General features: G+C 42.9%; 1 pseudogene; it reads right to left on the minus strand.

Annotated features, from left to right (window-relative positions):
• Nucleotides 1-9,959: 9,959 nt before the first annotated feature.
• On the minus strand, nt 9,960-15,541 carry Gapdh-ps3 (Glyceraldehyde-3-phosphate dehydrogenase, pseudogene 3; annotated as a pseudogene).
• Nucleotides 15,542-15,855: the final 314 nt, after the last annotated feature.

Genomic DNA, 15,855 nt, shown 5'->3' on the forward strand with positions numbered 1-15,855 from the left:
ATCATATCTCCTTATGTCCAAATGAAAACAATAACCGTGTCATAATCATACCTAATAACTGTCTCTTGTTCAAGTGCAAATGCATAAACAATAAGCTAACCTGGGTGAGCTCTTGCCCAGAGGTCACCGCTCCCTTGATTCCATTTAATATCCTTGAACACAGAATTTAGTTCAGTTCCACTTCCTGGTGCTCCTTTAATCTTTGAATCAAATATTTTGTGTTTTTCTTTCTAAGCTTTCTATGTTTGATCAAACCACTCCTCCAAAGAGTGAACCAGAGGACAGGGTTCAAACTAGGATTTTGTTTTTGTTTGTTTGTTTGTTTGTTTTTTATTTTTCTGAGACTACCTGTGTCAATGAAGTTAATCTAAAGCTCTTTATTTTAGCTTCAGATAGACTCTTTGAAATAGGGGGAAAAAAGTCACATTCTTCACTTAAATATCACAGGAATGATTTTTAGGCAATGTATTAAAATTCTTCTCCTCTGAAACCTCTTGAGCCAAGCCCACATAATTCAAAGCATCTTCAGCATAACTGTCTTCCATATTTCGACTAGGTTGGTCCATTCAGCCCCATTTAAGGCATCCTACTGCTTTCCAAATCCAAAGTTCCTAAATCCATATTCCTCCAAACAGAAGCATGGTCAGGTATATCAGAGCAATACTCTGTTTTATTTTTATCTATCTATCTATCTATCTATCTATCTATCTATCTATCTATCTATCTATTTATTTATTTATTTTGCGGTGAAGAGACACCATGACAAAGGCAACTCTTAAAAAGAAAAGTATTGAGGCTGTATTACAGTTTCAAAAGTCCAATTCACTATCATTATGGCAGAAAGCATAGCAGTGTGCTGGAGGAGCCAAGAGTCCTACATCTTGATCCAAAAGTAGGCAGGCTCTCTTTCCACACTTGGTCGAGCTTGATCACTAGGAGACCTCAAAGTCCACCTACACAGTGACACATGTCCTCCAATACCACACTGAAGCCACACCTTCAAAGTCACACCTCTTAATAGTGCTACTTTCCATGGGCTACTGGAACCAGTGCTACTGAAACCAGCACATAGACTTATTTAAAATTGGACTTCTTTCATCATACCTTATTTTACAGAAGGAAAGATACATGGGGGAGTTCATGAACATGATAAATGATGCTTAAGTAAGTTGGTAGAGTGAATAGGAATTTAGACACAGGGTCCTGGATTCTTTACTTTAGAAGCCTTGGAATTAAGATCAGCAGCAAATTCTAAGCAGTATGATTGAAAGTTAAGGGATAAGAGACTTTAGCTTCAAATTTTGAGAGAACATTGTCAGCACCAGGCTTTACATAGACCTCTAGATGTTTGTGCAGACTACTTCAAATATACTGGGATTAAAAAGTAACTCATCATCACTTATCCTCAACTGACTATAGAACATGCCTCCATTGTCTTACAACTATTGTTGTTGTTGTTGTTGTCATCATTATTATTGTTGGTCATGGGGGGAGTTGTTTGTTTTAAGGCAGTGCTAAAGCAAATCGAGAGTGGGAAGAGGATATTATATCCTCCAAAGTCTACTGGACAGAGAACAGCAACAGTACGGGTATTGAGAATTAAAGCCATGGAAAAGCTTATAGAAGATCATGGGGAAAGCAAAGAGAGAGAAGATGGACTGTTCTCTGGAAAACCAGCAAAACGTTTGCTTGCAGAAAACTGCATGAGCAGAAAATCTAAGGATGATTCATTTTTTTAAAACCACAAGAACTGAATTCACAAGCCACAGGTGGCCTGGTAACAGACGGGGTAGTTCAGTGACAGGAACAGTCACAAGAATGTGTCCACTGATTTAAGAATCTTTGGATTGTCATCAAAATGTAAATGCATTGGCTGAACCAACATCTATAATAAACCACGTTGGGACCCAGCATGGGAATATCTGGGACTGTAGTGAGCACCGAAAAGTAAATCTTTATCTCCAATGACAGCTTTCAAAATGTGATGTGTGGCTTCTTCACCCCAAAGTCTGGTAGAATCAGCATATTATTTAGAAATACAGAAGCAAAGATCATGTGTATCACCCTTAAAGGTTATAGAAAGATCTGAAGAAAGGATTGAGTGAGATAGGGTGCTTCATGCTAAGACTTAAAAGGATTATTTCACTTTAGAAATTACAGGTTTTGGTGGCATAATGTTAAAATTACTTTAAAATTAAAAATCTACATGGTCCATATATTTTCAAAGGAAGAATCTTGAGCAGAAGTGGGAGACTAAAGAGTGCTGTTGTCTCTTTGGGTTGTAAAAGTCACCTTGAAAGTTTTGTCTAGCTGCTTAGGCAATGTGGACAGACTCCAGCATCAGGGATGTGATTTGTGCATTTGAAGCAATAATTGACAGTCCTTGGATCATGAGTCATGAGGAGAAGGTCACCTTTGGTGACCTTCCTTTCCTTTTGTTGGTTGCCAATACCCATCAGTGTAGACCGACGGTTAGGTTCTTCCAGCTCCAGCTCAGCTGTGGACATGGGGAGCACTTCCTGTCTTTTAGCTCGCTGTACCCTGGCTCCCCTCATGGGAAAAGAGAGGCTGATAATGAGCTGAACTGTGGGCACTAACTTCGCCCATTAATCATGCTTGTGACATTCATCCTATCTCTCCCATCTTTCCTGGAACTGATTAGTCGAGGTAGCCTTTGTGTTCTTTCCCCTGACAGGCATGCACATACACTGCACTGTATCTACTGATTCCCTTCTTGATTGTGAAACACATCAGAGGAGTGAGAGCCAATATTTAGGTAGTGGCTTTGGGATGTTGGGAATACACCTAGCCTGACTTGGATATTGGCTCCAGTGGGATATGCCAGACCAGCATTTTCAGAAAGCTCCATATTCAAGTTTGGATCTTGACCCAGCTCACTGTTTCACAAGGACACTCCTTGTATTATTTGCCTTCTGATGTTTTCATGTAGGTCACTTAGAAAGCTTGGGTTTCAAATGCCAAATTCCAGTGTGTGTGTGTGTGTGTGTGTGTGTGTGTGTGTATGTGTGTGTGTGTGTGTGTGTGTGTTGTATGTGTGTGTATGGCATAGGCGTTTTCATATGTCAATTTCATTTTCAAAGTAAGAATCACAAACTTTGTATTTAGACGAGATTTAGATTTATGAAATCGAATCATCTCAACTCAGTAGGTGAGAACACAGCACAGGCCTGCTTTCTGTGGGCATGTTTATTGTGTCTCTGCTACAAATATCACATGGATGGTGATCATGGGATGGATACATAGAAGCATTATAGTAATTTATTAGAAGGTAAAATTTTGCCACTTAAAGTTCACTTCCTCCGTAATTCCCTCATGGGAAATGGTGAATCTGACATTTATCTCTTGATTTGAAAAGTGGGTGTGACTCAAAGCTATTCTCACTGGAAATGGGCAGCCCAGAGTTGGCCTTTCTGCAACATTTCTAACTTCAGTGTTGATCAGCAGTCGTGTACCTAAGTTGAATGAATTTCTTGTCTTGGAAGCTCCTGCTACTTATCTAGCTTCACATTTTAAACCTAGACACTTTATAGCAAGGAAGTTATTCAGATGTTTTGAAATCTTAGCCTCCTATTGAAAACTCTTAAAACAACATGTTATTTCAACACATGCTCTTCCAGAGCCAGTTGTTTGAGATTCTTGGATTCTCAACCCATCGCACAGGTCAATGTCTATTCTGTATGTTGTCTGGGTATTTGGATTTCTACCCATCAGAAGGAAGAAACCCTGGTTTTACCCTGCACACAAAAGAAGTCCTTACTTATTGTATGTAAGGGAGGTGTATGTGTAATCTTGCTTTCCTTCCTTCTCCTCCCTCGCCTTCCTTCTCCTTCTTTTCCTCTGCATAGTTGGCATGTCATGAAGCGAAAATTCAAATGGCAATAATTGCCTGGTGGTCATAAAAATCTCAACTATCAACCAAAGCTGCTCATAAATAACACAGAAATGATCACTGTGTAACCCCTGCATTTTGCTAGTTTCACTCATTGTCTCCTTATCATAAGTGTCACTAATATTGTTTTGTACTAGCTCTATCTAGATTATGAAGTTACTCAGGCAAAGCAAAGCAATTAAGCAAGGGAAAGCTAACGGTCACAATTGTAGCTATTGTGGAAGAGCTGCAGATAGATGAATGGTAATTCCTGACATAATAGGCCTAGTAGGGAAAACTGGCATCTAATTACTGAGTCAAACAGAGCACACTGTGATGGACAGTATGGCATATACCAAGCAATACGGAAGGAGAAGACACAGATTTAACAACTGCTAATAAGCATCTGAATGAGAGAGATCCATAAAATATTACCTAGAAATTGTTCTTTATAAAATCCTCTCTCACAATTTCCCCTCTTGGTCCCATAAAAACAAACCACGCATGACCCATTTTTAGTGCCCTCTCTGTCACAACCCACATTCAAAGCTCCACAAATTATAATCTGCGCATTAAAATTGCTCTTCTAAGTGTCTGTCTCAAATACCTACGCCCGGAAAGATGGCCTCCTTGCAGTACAGTACTGCAGAGCATTGCCAGTGTGGTTAGCAGAATGTAGGTTAGGCCAGGAAGCCTTTGTGAAAGAGCAGTTGTTGGTGGTTTGGCTCAGAGAGCGTAAGTCTTTCCAAGGGTGTCTTTACTGCTAACTTAGAAGTGATGGATAGAGGCCACAGGCTGTTTTGGACTCAGGTCTTAGAAAAAATTCAAGAAAAATGACATTATTGTATTTGAGGACTATCCTGGAAAGTCCCTCCATACTCAGGCACAGGGCACAGGCCCTGCTTGGGTCAACTCTTGAGAAGAGGGGTTTTTAAAGTTCACACACCCTTGTAATTGGCTTCCTAAGAATGTACATAAACAGGACAGTCTGAGATATTAAAATTCCCCCACACACCCCACCTCCCACTGAAAACCACAGAATGGGCCACCCATTCCCTGACTCACTGTTTGGCACTGATAAAGCCCCTACTTACCACAGGCCCCAAACACTAGGAAAGATGAGAATTCTTTCCTAAAGTCCCTAAAGAACGTGCCAAAAGATTCTTTGACTTATTTCTTCATCTCTCCCTCTAAACGGAGGCACAGTATCCATCACATTTCAGAGAAGTTCTGCGTTATAAAGAGGCAAACAATGAGTTTCAGACCCTTGGCAGGCTCTCCTGTTCACACCAGCAAGAACAACGTACAGATTCAACCTGGCACCTTGAATCAGTGTATGTCGGACTAAATGTTCAAATAATTTTCTTCTCAACCATCTTTGCTCCAGAGCATCTGTGGAGCACTGTGGAGCACTGTGGAGCACTATTTTGAGCCTCAGCCATTACAGAAGTCAATGGAGATTCAAAGATGCTTGATATGTGTCCCTCAACCCCCAACCCCAAGGAGATGAATGAACCTAGGCAGCAAGAGTGACTTGTGGGGGAGGGAGTAGAAGAGAAGCCGTGCCCAGGGCACAGAGGTAGTAGCCAGAGTCTGGGCAGACCCCACTGCGAATATTTTGGGGTAGAGGAAAAAGCATTGAGGTAGTTATAAACACAAATTGAATAATCTTTTCAATTCATCTACAGGAGAAAATATGGCCCAGAAAGGTGCTGTGATTTACCTTATATTAAACAGTTGCAAGTAAATAACCTTACTGTCAGAACAAGTAGAAGGGGGGAATTGGTGAACAAGGCAGTGGAGAACCTGGGCTCGGCTAGAAATACCCAAACCAGCTGAAAGAGCTCACGTTTGAGGGAGGATTTTGGTGCTCTTTAAAGAATCACACAAACTGCCTTGATGGACTCTTCTGGAATACACTAGAGTAAGCTATTCCAAGAAGACACTACAAAGGGACAGAAAAGTGGGTGAAGACTTTACAAAAAAAGTTCTATAGAACAATGAATATCTAAAGTAATTTTTATTCTTTTGATTTGTAGCCTCTTGCATTGAATTCCTTTTCATGTCTACCCTGGCTCTCGTTTTTTTTTTTAAAAAGACCTAGTCAGTGAAATAACATCTTAAGGATTCACTGAATGACCCATGGTATTATGGCCAGGGATTCAATCACAGCACATTCGTTGATGAATTATTGTATGAGTAGTATCCTGCTAAGGCCTGCACTGTACAAAATGCCCCTAAGTTACAGCTGGATCCTACATATATATGGATAAATGAAATAAAAGAAAGACAGTGAAATGGGTTCTTCAAGGTTTAAGGCATTTGCATGTGCTCTCTGCGAATGCTTCTCATTACTGCTGCTGATTATGCGCCTTCTCCCCTATCTGACTGACCTCATTCCCTGAGTGCTTTTTAGTTTGTGCTGGCTTCTCTTTTCTTGTCTGCAGACTGACATCCCCTTTTCCTTTGCAACTCTTCCTCTTCTTACCTGTTACCACAGCACTGTCGGCAAGGCTGACAGCATCCCATGGGCAGCTCAAACCTACTGGTAAACAAATTCAGTCACTTCACCAACTCTACAGTTTTCTTGAACACGTTCCTTGGCAAATGATGCCAGCATCATACCTGTATCAGGAATCTGAACATCGTCCTGTTCTCGCTCCTTCTTTGACCTGTATACCCTAATGATCACCATTTTTTTTCTGATAATTCATCATTCTTCTCTGTGCCTCAACTAAGAGCCATTGGCCTCAAGAAACACAACCTCACTGCATATTGACTGTGGAAGGAACATATTTGAAAAATGTTGGCAGAGAAGCACAGGAATTCATAGGGATGATGGAGTCATGAAGTCTACAGAGAAGCTATGACAGGAACTGGGATTCAGGCTGTGGATGTCTCCTCTAGCACTCAGAATCCTGGGAGATGGCTTCCTCTCTCTTTCAAAACCATACTCTGTGAAATTTCCCTTGAGTTTGCAGATACAGAGAGACAGTCCTCCGTGAACATGAGCATGGCTGGTTTAGGCTGTGCTTGGTCTTTACCCCAGGAATTATCACACTGGATTTATAATAGCTGTGGGCATCTGGCTCACCCACCATATTCCCACAAGGCAGTGAGCTCCTTGTTCGTATCTGTATTCTGTAGGGTGCCTTATAACCTATGATACCCAGCAACAAGCAACAAAGGCGTGCAGAATGATCACTGGTCTCTACCTCCAGTGGGTCACTTTTGTGGTAACCTCAGTATCAGTCACATCATCACGAGATCACTACACCAAGCTCATGACTGCCTACTACTACATCCCTGCTAACTGAATTCTCCTGACTGCCTGCCTCCTGCCCATACCGCAGCTGGAGTGATTACTTTGAAACCAAAGGCAAACCACAGTATAAACCTGTTTCAAAAGTTTTAATGACTCTCTGTTTTACACACAGTAGAAGCCAAAGTCTTATGTTGTCATGGCATGCCCGGTGGGATGTGACCCTCCCTGACCTCCTCCACCTGAGCTCCTAGTACTTTGTACTCCATCACACTAGTCCCCATCCTGCTTCCATCAAATGTCACCAGAAGACACCTTTCCTTCTGTGCCTGGAAGATCTGTCACGGGTAACTTCACGGTTCACCCTTCATTTCCTTCATGTCTGATCTGACTCATGCAGAAAGGCCCAGGTTCTTCCAGTCAGGCATCCTGCACTCCGTTCCGTGACATGGTCCTTCATGTGGCATCTGACTACAAATACCTGTTACATATTTTCTATTAATTCTAAACCTTGTGTCTTGTCGCATTTAACTTGTGCTTAAGCTGAGAGATTTTTAATTTGTTCTCTGCTGTGTCTTATAGAGTCCCTGTTAACTTGTAAGTGCTGGAAAAATGTTTTGTATGGATTTGTAAATAAACAGAAATATATTCATGGTGATTTCCCCATTTTTTCTCAGTTCAACTCATTCTTTTGGTTTTCTTTTTAATATTACAACTCTATTGTTTGTTGGCAAATGGATCACACATCTCACAGCTTTGGGTGGGGGAAAGAATTTGTCTTTAATATTACAATTCAAGCACAGTATCTTTCCCCTATCTCAGAACAAAGAAACATTCCCACAGGGATAGGTGGGAAGAAGAGCTGTCAGTAAGAATTCATCATTTCTAAAATACTTAGATGTATATGTATATGCTTACAGATTATGGATATATCTGTATTTGAATATACTTGCCTTAGGTGAATATACAAGCTTATGCGCAAGCTTATGTATATATGCATATGTGTGCAGATACTTGCAGTCTTTTGCCTCAGAAAGCACTGAAGGACGTCCTAGGGAGTGAAAATACTTGGTATCCAAATCCTGGTCTCTCAGTCTGATCCTCAAAGCAATGATCCTCAGAGCAATGGCTGGTGGCGTTGTCATGAGATGATCCAGAACTGCTTATGCCAGGAAGTCCAAAGTTGGTTAAAAGCATCGGGAGAGGATTTGCCACATGGAGGTGGCAGCCATCCTGAAGAAAATGTTCCTGTTGGCTAAATGTGGGTCTGTGAGCATCATGGTTACTCAGTGAGCCATAGACCATCAAAAATTCATGAAGTCTGAGTCCACATAGATAATTAATTAATAATTAAAGGAGGTGAAGATGTTCGGTGCTGACTGGAGGGAAGATGGGGCAGGATACCATTATTTGGAACTCTCACCATAAAGACTGGCTACTGTGAGAATAGGGGTCGTAGATCTTGAGGTTAACTTTGACAAAGGTCCCAACAGCACTTCAATTTAATTCCTTCCTGCACATTGCTAAGTTGAAAGTACACTGTGGAGAGGTTAGCTGTGAGAAACATGTGATCGACATCTCATCTGTCAGTTGGAAGTGGTTGGTATGTATGTATCCAGGTAGACTCAGACTCATCTAGGATGCCTTCAGGGTGGCAGTGAATAGCCTCTGTGTCCATGTATGAACGTCTGTGGCCCATAGACCACAACAAGAAATGGTTTCCTTTTGAAAAGGGGCTAAGTGGTATTCTTTAACTATGTCAGTTTACATAGCCGTAGATTAGATATGGCTCTAGGAACGCAGATTGAAAAATGTCATTAATGGACTCCAGGCTACATCTTATTCTGGAAGCCGACAAGTCCTATGGATGAGAACACTGAGCTACGGGACAGCTGTGATAAGGGTGTCAGATTACAGGATGACAGGGATGTTGATGTTACTGTGAACATGGGCAATAGCACTGCAATTAACGACAGGATAGTCTAATTAAGAAAATGTACACTGCGATATTTAGAAGTGAAGTGGTGCATAGAATTTATCAAGTCTTTTTATTAAAAAAGTGATAGTATGCTGATGGACTCAGAGCCAATTATAAAGCAAATAGGGTCAGATGTCAACAAGAGTCTATGGAAAAGGTTTGTGGGTAATTTTGCACCGTGATTTTTCCTTCATTTTCTGTTAAGTTTAAAATGATCTAAAGCTAAAGAGTCCAACTTGTTTTAAAGGCACCCTGTATTGGGTAGCCTTCTGCAGACCCAATAGAGTGACTGTGCTGCTTGTCTCTTCTGTATTAACACCGTATCCCCTGACTGCCACTTCCTTCTGCTCAATGAAGGTTGACATCCAAGACATGAGAAATGCAAGTAGGAGAGCATTGACAAAGAATTGGAGACGCGAAGCATGGTAACTTCACAGGACAACGAACTGTTCAGAGCAGGAGGTGTGACTCAGTGGTAGAGTATGCAATTAGCCCGTGTGTGGTCCTAAATTCAATCCCTAGCACCAGAATTAAAAAAATAATAATCAAAAGAGAGCATGCTACTCCTTTTCCTCAGTCATCTGGGTTGATCAGAGCTGTTCTTAAGGTCTGGAGTCTGCCACCACGGACTTCCAGACTGAATATCTCTCTGTGCTCTGAATCGCAGCATGCCACACTTGCAGAACTGCTCCACAATTCCCTCTTGCTGTGTGTGTCTGCCTGTTCATCATAGCCAATTCCCCTTCTGACCAGTCCATTGAAGCCATTTCACCATCCAGAGGTGCAACTAACTCCTTATGTAGATGGAAATAATTGACTTCAGAGTCCCCTTGGGAAATATAATTTTATTTTCTTTGCCATGCCTGCTACTCTACTAGTTTCTTTTCTATTGCTGCGATAAGACACCATCACCGGGGCTAGTTATAAAGAAAGAGTTTAACTGGGCTTACAGTTGCAGAAGGTCAGAGTCCATGATGGGAGAGCGAAGGCGTGGCAGCAGGAGGCTGAGCAGCACCCGGTTGGCTCACATATTGATCCACAAGCAGGAGACAGACTGAACCCTGGGAATGGCTGGGATCTTTTGAAACTTCTAAGCCTACCTCAGGAAACACACCTCATCCAACAAGGTCACCTCTTCTAATACTTCCCTCACACTTTCACCATCTGCCAACCAAGTATTTGAATTTATGAGCCTATGGAGGCCGTTCTCATTCAGCCATAGAGTGCTGACATTTCTACCAAAGATGAACGAGGAGACAAACACTGGTTGTTTAGCATTTATCCCCAACCTGTGCAACATTTCCTACAGCTATAGCTGTATTCAAACTTGACCCTCCCTAACTTCAAATGTCGTCATTGATCAGATTCCCACTTCCCAGGTGACAAGATCAGGATTTTGGTGCAATTTGGTGCCCAGTCTCTTTAATCATCTATTTGAGCCTAAGATACCTAGGCTTCCTAAGCAGACTTCCACGGTGGTTGGTTTACAGCTTCAGGGAAGGTGAGCAGAATGCACAACACAATGTCTGGAAGGAGGTACTACCACAGAGTAAGGACAGCACAGGCGCTTCAAAGGTCCTTTTGCTGGACTTTAATTAGCAATCACTGGCAAATCGGAAGTAGCACGGGAAGAACTCTGCTGCCATCTGGTGGCCACATTGGCCTATGATCCTCACTAAAAAGACAAAAGTTGCTTCCGTGTGAAATGAAAACGAGAAAAATGTCATTCAGAGGCTGAGCGTTCATGTCATTTTAATATCATATTTGAAGGCAGACACTTCAAAATCCTGAGCCAAACTACACTTACTCCTGGAAATTGGCTTGCACCTCAGTGCCAAGGCTCTCTCCTTCATGTGTTCCTATTGGAACAATGGTTTTCCTTTCATTTTGTTTGCTTTGAATCACATTACTGAAAAGCTTATATTTTTAAACATACACTAAATACTTACCCTTCATAATATTCTGATGGAGTAATTAGGTATTGGTATTTTTGGGGGGGTGCAGCAAACTTTATTGATGGTATTCAAGAGAGAAGGGCGGGCTCCCTAGGTCCCTCCTGTTATTATGGGGTCTGGGATGGAATTGTAAGGGAGATGCTCAGTGTCGGGGCCTGAGGTCGGATGGGGACTCCTCAGCAACTGAGGGCCTCTCTCTTGCTCTCAGTATCCTTGCTGGGCTGGGGTGGGTGGTCCAGGGTTTCTTATTCCTTGGAAGCCATGTAGGCCATGAGGTTCACCACCCTGTTGCTGTAGCCGTATTCGTTGTCATACCAGGAAAGGAGCTTTACAAAGTTGTTATTGAGAGCAAAGCCAGCCCCAGCATCAAAGTGGAAGAGTGGGAGTTGCTGTTGAAGTCACAGGAGACAAACTGGTCCTCAGTGTAGCCCATGATGCCCTTTAGTGGGCCTTCAGATGCCTGCTTCACCACCTTCTTGATGTCATCATACTTGGCAGGTTTCTCCAGACGGCATGTCAGATCCACAACAGATACATTGGGGGTAGGAACACAGAAGGCCATGCCAGTGAGCTTCCCGTTCAGCTCTGGGATGACCTTGCCCACAGCCTTGGCAGCACCAGTGGATGCAGGGATGATGTTTTGGGCTGCCCCACGGCCATCACGACACAGCTTTCCACAGGGGCCATCCACAGTCTTCTGAGTAGCAGCGATGTCATGGACTGTGGTCATGAACCCTTCCATGATGCCAAAGTGGTCATGAATGACCTTGGCGGGAGGGGGGGCTAAGCAGTTGGTGGTGCAGGATGGGAGGGAGTTGTCATATATCTTGTGGTTCACACCCGTCACAAACATGGGGGCATCAGTTGAAGGGGCGGAGATGATGACCCTTTCAGCCCCACCCTTCAAGTAAGCTCCAGCCTTCTCCATGGTGGTGAAGACACCAGTAGACTCCATGACATACTCAGCACCAGCGTCACCCCATTTGATGTTAGCGGGATCTCGCTCCTGGAAGATGGTGATGGACTTCCCGTTGATGACAAGCTTCTCATTCTCAGCCTTGACTGTGCCATTGAACTTGCCATGGGTAGAGTCATACTGGAACATGTAGACCATGTAGTTGAGGTCAATGAAGAGTCGTTGATGGAAACAATCTCCACTTTGCCAGAGGCAGAGCCGAAGGCAGCCCTGGTAACCAGGCTCCCAATACAGCCAAATCCGTTCACACTGACCTTCACCATCTTGTCTATGAGAGGAAGCTGGCACTGCATGAGAAGATACGGCTGTCTCTGGAACAGGGAGGAGCAGAGAGCCAGGTGTTGGTATTTTATAATGTTGAGATTGTGGCATGAAGCCTGGCTAGCAGTCCCCATAGGCATGTCCTGGGTACCAGCCAGGCCAGCCAGGGAGCAGCTAGAAGATCCTGAGATATCACTCTCCTTCTTCATCTGTAAATCCAATGCCCTATCTCCATAGCAGTCCCAGCTCCATAGCAATCTACAGGTACTGCTCCCTTCTCCATTTCTGTCCCTATTCTCAGAAGACTAAACAGATTCACCTAGACCCTGCTTTCCCTTCTCTTGTAGACTCCTCCAGCCAATCTCCATCCATAAATGTCAGCTCTCAATGTCAAGAAACACATTCTACTGGAACCCCCAGTGGCCACATCTGTGACATGTAAAACCATGCCAGGAAGTTCAGTAAGGTAGAGTCACCTGAGGCTTAGGTGATTCCTAGTTCCTTGCCAGACTCCTGACTTGGAATATGTCTCATGTTTCTCACATAAAAGTGATGTGACCTGTGGTTATGTAGTTCCAAAACCGAGTCCTCCATGCTAATGAGGTACCTCGAGGCACAGAGGGCTTAGTCAATAAGTTTTCCCTACCAGACATTCCTCTCTGCAAAAGGTATTTAATCTCATGCCCAACCCAAGAAGGGGGGTATGCTTTTACGAATCTGTTTTCTGTCACGACAATAAATTGTTTGGAACCATGGGTTGTCTCTTTTCATCAAGATCCGCCATGGAGAACCATGAAGAAGGCCTTCAGCCATGAAGAGCTGCAGCCTAATCTTCTGTAGAAGGCCTCTCTGAGCTCCCAGCCACAACTGCCACCAAGCCTGCATCTACCAAGGTAAGGACAGTCACCCATGAGACAAGCTGGAACTGCTTTTGTCCCCCAGCCCTAGGCTAGATGCTGTTCCCAGCCCTGCTCCCTCTATTTTCTGATCTTCTGAGACTCCCAGAGGTGGCGTGGAACCCCATGGCCCTGGCCTTGTCACAGGCCCAGGGACCTCAAACCAGCTCCGGCTTTCCCACGTCTCAGACTGCACTTTCCCATGCCTGGAGCAGTGCCTCAATGTTTCTCTGTAGCTCAGCACCCATGCCAGCAGCAGCATGGGATAAGCACAATCAAACTCACCATGTTCTGCCTCCCCAAGGGGCCATGCTGAGTAGTGGAGCTGAGCTGTCCCAGGCCAACAATCCTATACACATCTAGTAGGATCTTAGATCAGTTAACCCACAACCACCATACTTTCCTAAGAACCAGAGAGGGTAACAGAAACCAAGGAATGGAACACCACCTCCCCAACAAACACAAAACCAGATATTATCACCTAGAATTATGATCATTCTAAAGCCAGATACCTAGACACCAGAATAAAAGCACAATGAGTAACAGTCAATGTCTCCACTAAAGCCCAGAAACCCTGTTACAGCAGGCACCAAGCAATGCAGTATAGCCGAAACACAGACAAGAATCTCGATGTAGTCTTTATGACTATCTTAGAAGTCCTCTTTAAGAAGAGGAAATGAGTAAATGCCTTAATGAAATCTGAAAGCACAGACAGGGTAAAGAGGAAAACGGTTCAGATTTGAAGAGGAAAGAGAATCGAGAAAACCCAAACTGAGGGCAAGCTGGGGATGAAAACTTTAGGAATTGGAACAGGAAACTGAGAGGCAGGCTTCACCAAGAGACAGAAAAGAAAATATCAGTCATCAAAGACAAGATAGAGAAGAAATGGATATCTGGGTTAAAGAAAATGGTGAATCAGAAGAGGGGAAGGGAGAGAGGGAGAGAGAGAACATAAAAGGGCTACCACCACCTAATTGTAGTAGTAGTAGTAGCAGCAGCAGCAGCAGCAGCAGTAGCAATAGTAGTAGTAGTATTAGTAATAATGATGATGATGATGATGATGATGATGATGGTGGTGGTGGTGGTGGTGGTGGTAGTAGTAGTAGTAGTAGTAGTAGTAGTAGTAGTAGAGGAAGGGAAAGAAACCCATGTAGGAAGTACAAAAATATTTTCAGTAAAATCATAGAAGAAAATTTCCCCCAACTTAAAGAATGAGGTGCCTACCAAGGTTCAAGAAGCATAGAGAATATCAAGTAAACTTGACCAGAAAAGAAATTTCCCTTGCCACATAGTATTCAAAACACTAAATACAGAGAACAAAGAGCATATATTAAAATCTACAAGGGAAAAAGACCAAGTAAGATATAAAGGCAGACCCATTAAAATAATACTCAACTTTTCAATAAAGGCTCTAAAAGCCAGAAATGCATGGTCAGGTGTTTTATAGTTTCTAAGCAACTACAGACGCCCAGCCAAACAACTATCCCCAGCAAAACTTCCAATCACAGTAGGTGGAGAAAGAAAGACATTCTCCAATAAAAGCAAAATTAAGCAGTATCTATCTACAAATCTAGTTCTACGGAATGTGCTAGAAGGAAAACTTCAACTTGAAGAGGCTAACTACAACCATAGAACATAAGGAATAAATAATATCAGACCAGAAAATCAAAGGGGAAGACCCACCCATACCACAACAAAATAATAACAATCAACAAAACAAACACTTCTCATTGATGATAACTCTCAACACCAAGGCTCTCAACTTCCCAATAATAAGACACAGACTGACAGAATGGACTTCAAAACACAGAATGACAGAATCCATCTGTCAGCTGTGTGCAAGAAATACACTGTAACATCGAGGATAAATATCACCTCAGGGTAAAAGGACCAAAACCAATATTCCAAGAAAACAGTCTCAGGACAGTGTAGCCATTTTAATATCTACCAAAACTAATCTGAAGATATAAAGAAGGATCCTATATATTCATAAAAGAAAAAAATTTCACAAAGAAGACACTCCAATTCTTAACATCTACGAACCAAACAGCTTTAAGGGTACTCAGGTTTCCAGAGGAATCACTACTACAGCTTCAATCACACATTGATTCTCACACAGTGATGGCAGACGACTATCACCAATAGACAGGCCAGCCAGCCAAAAACTAAACAAAGAAATGATGTAGTAACCTGTGTATCTATCGCGCGCCCAATGTCCCGCCAGCAAGAACGACGCGCGGCAACAGGATTCTTCTGCGAGCAAGCCTTTACTGTGTTACAGCTCTTCTTAGTGTTACAGCTCTCTTGAACACGGACTCCGAGCAGCAAAGTCGCTCAACTTATATACACAACAGTATGCTAATTATCTCTCAGGGATTGGTGGGGCATGGATCACCCCACACTACTTGTCCTCCAGGGATTGGCGGAGAATGAATCACCTCATTAGCATATTAACAGTCAACTGACACCTGGTGCATAAACTGCACATGTGCAGTACCGCTGTTAACCACTAGAGGGAGCCCTAGCAAGGGGACAAGCCTGCACATGCCCAGTAAGTTGTCGACATCCAGACAAGGCTGGATGTCGGCGCCATCTTTGTTTCGCCGCCCTGCTCTCTACAGTATCAAATGAATTTTCA

Source organism: Rattus norvegicus, chromosome 8 (genome assembly GCF_036323735.1).
Source record: "Rattus norvegicus strain BN/NHsdMcwi chromosome 8, GRCr8, whole genome shotgun sequence".
Lineage (NCBI taxonomy): Eukaryota > Metazoa > Chordata > Mammalia > Rodentia > Muridae > Rattus > Rattus norvegicus.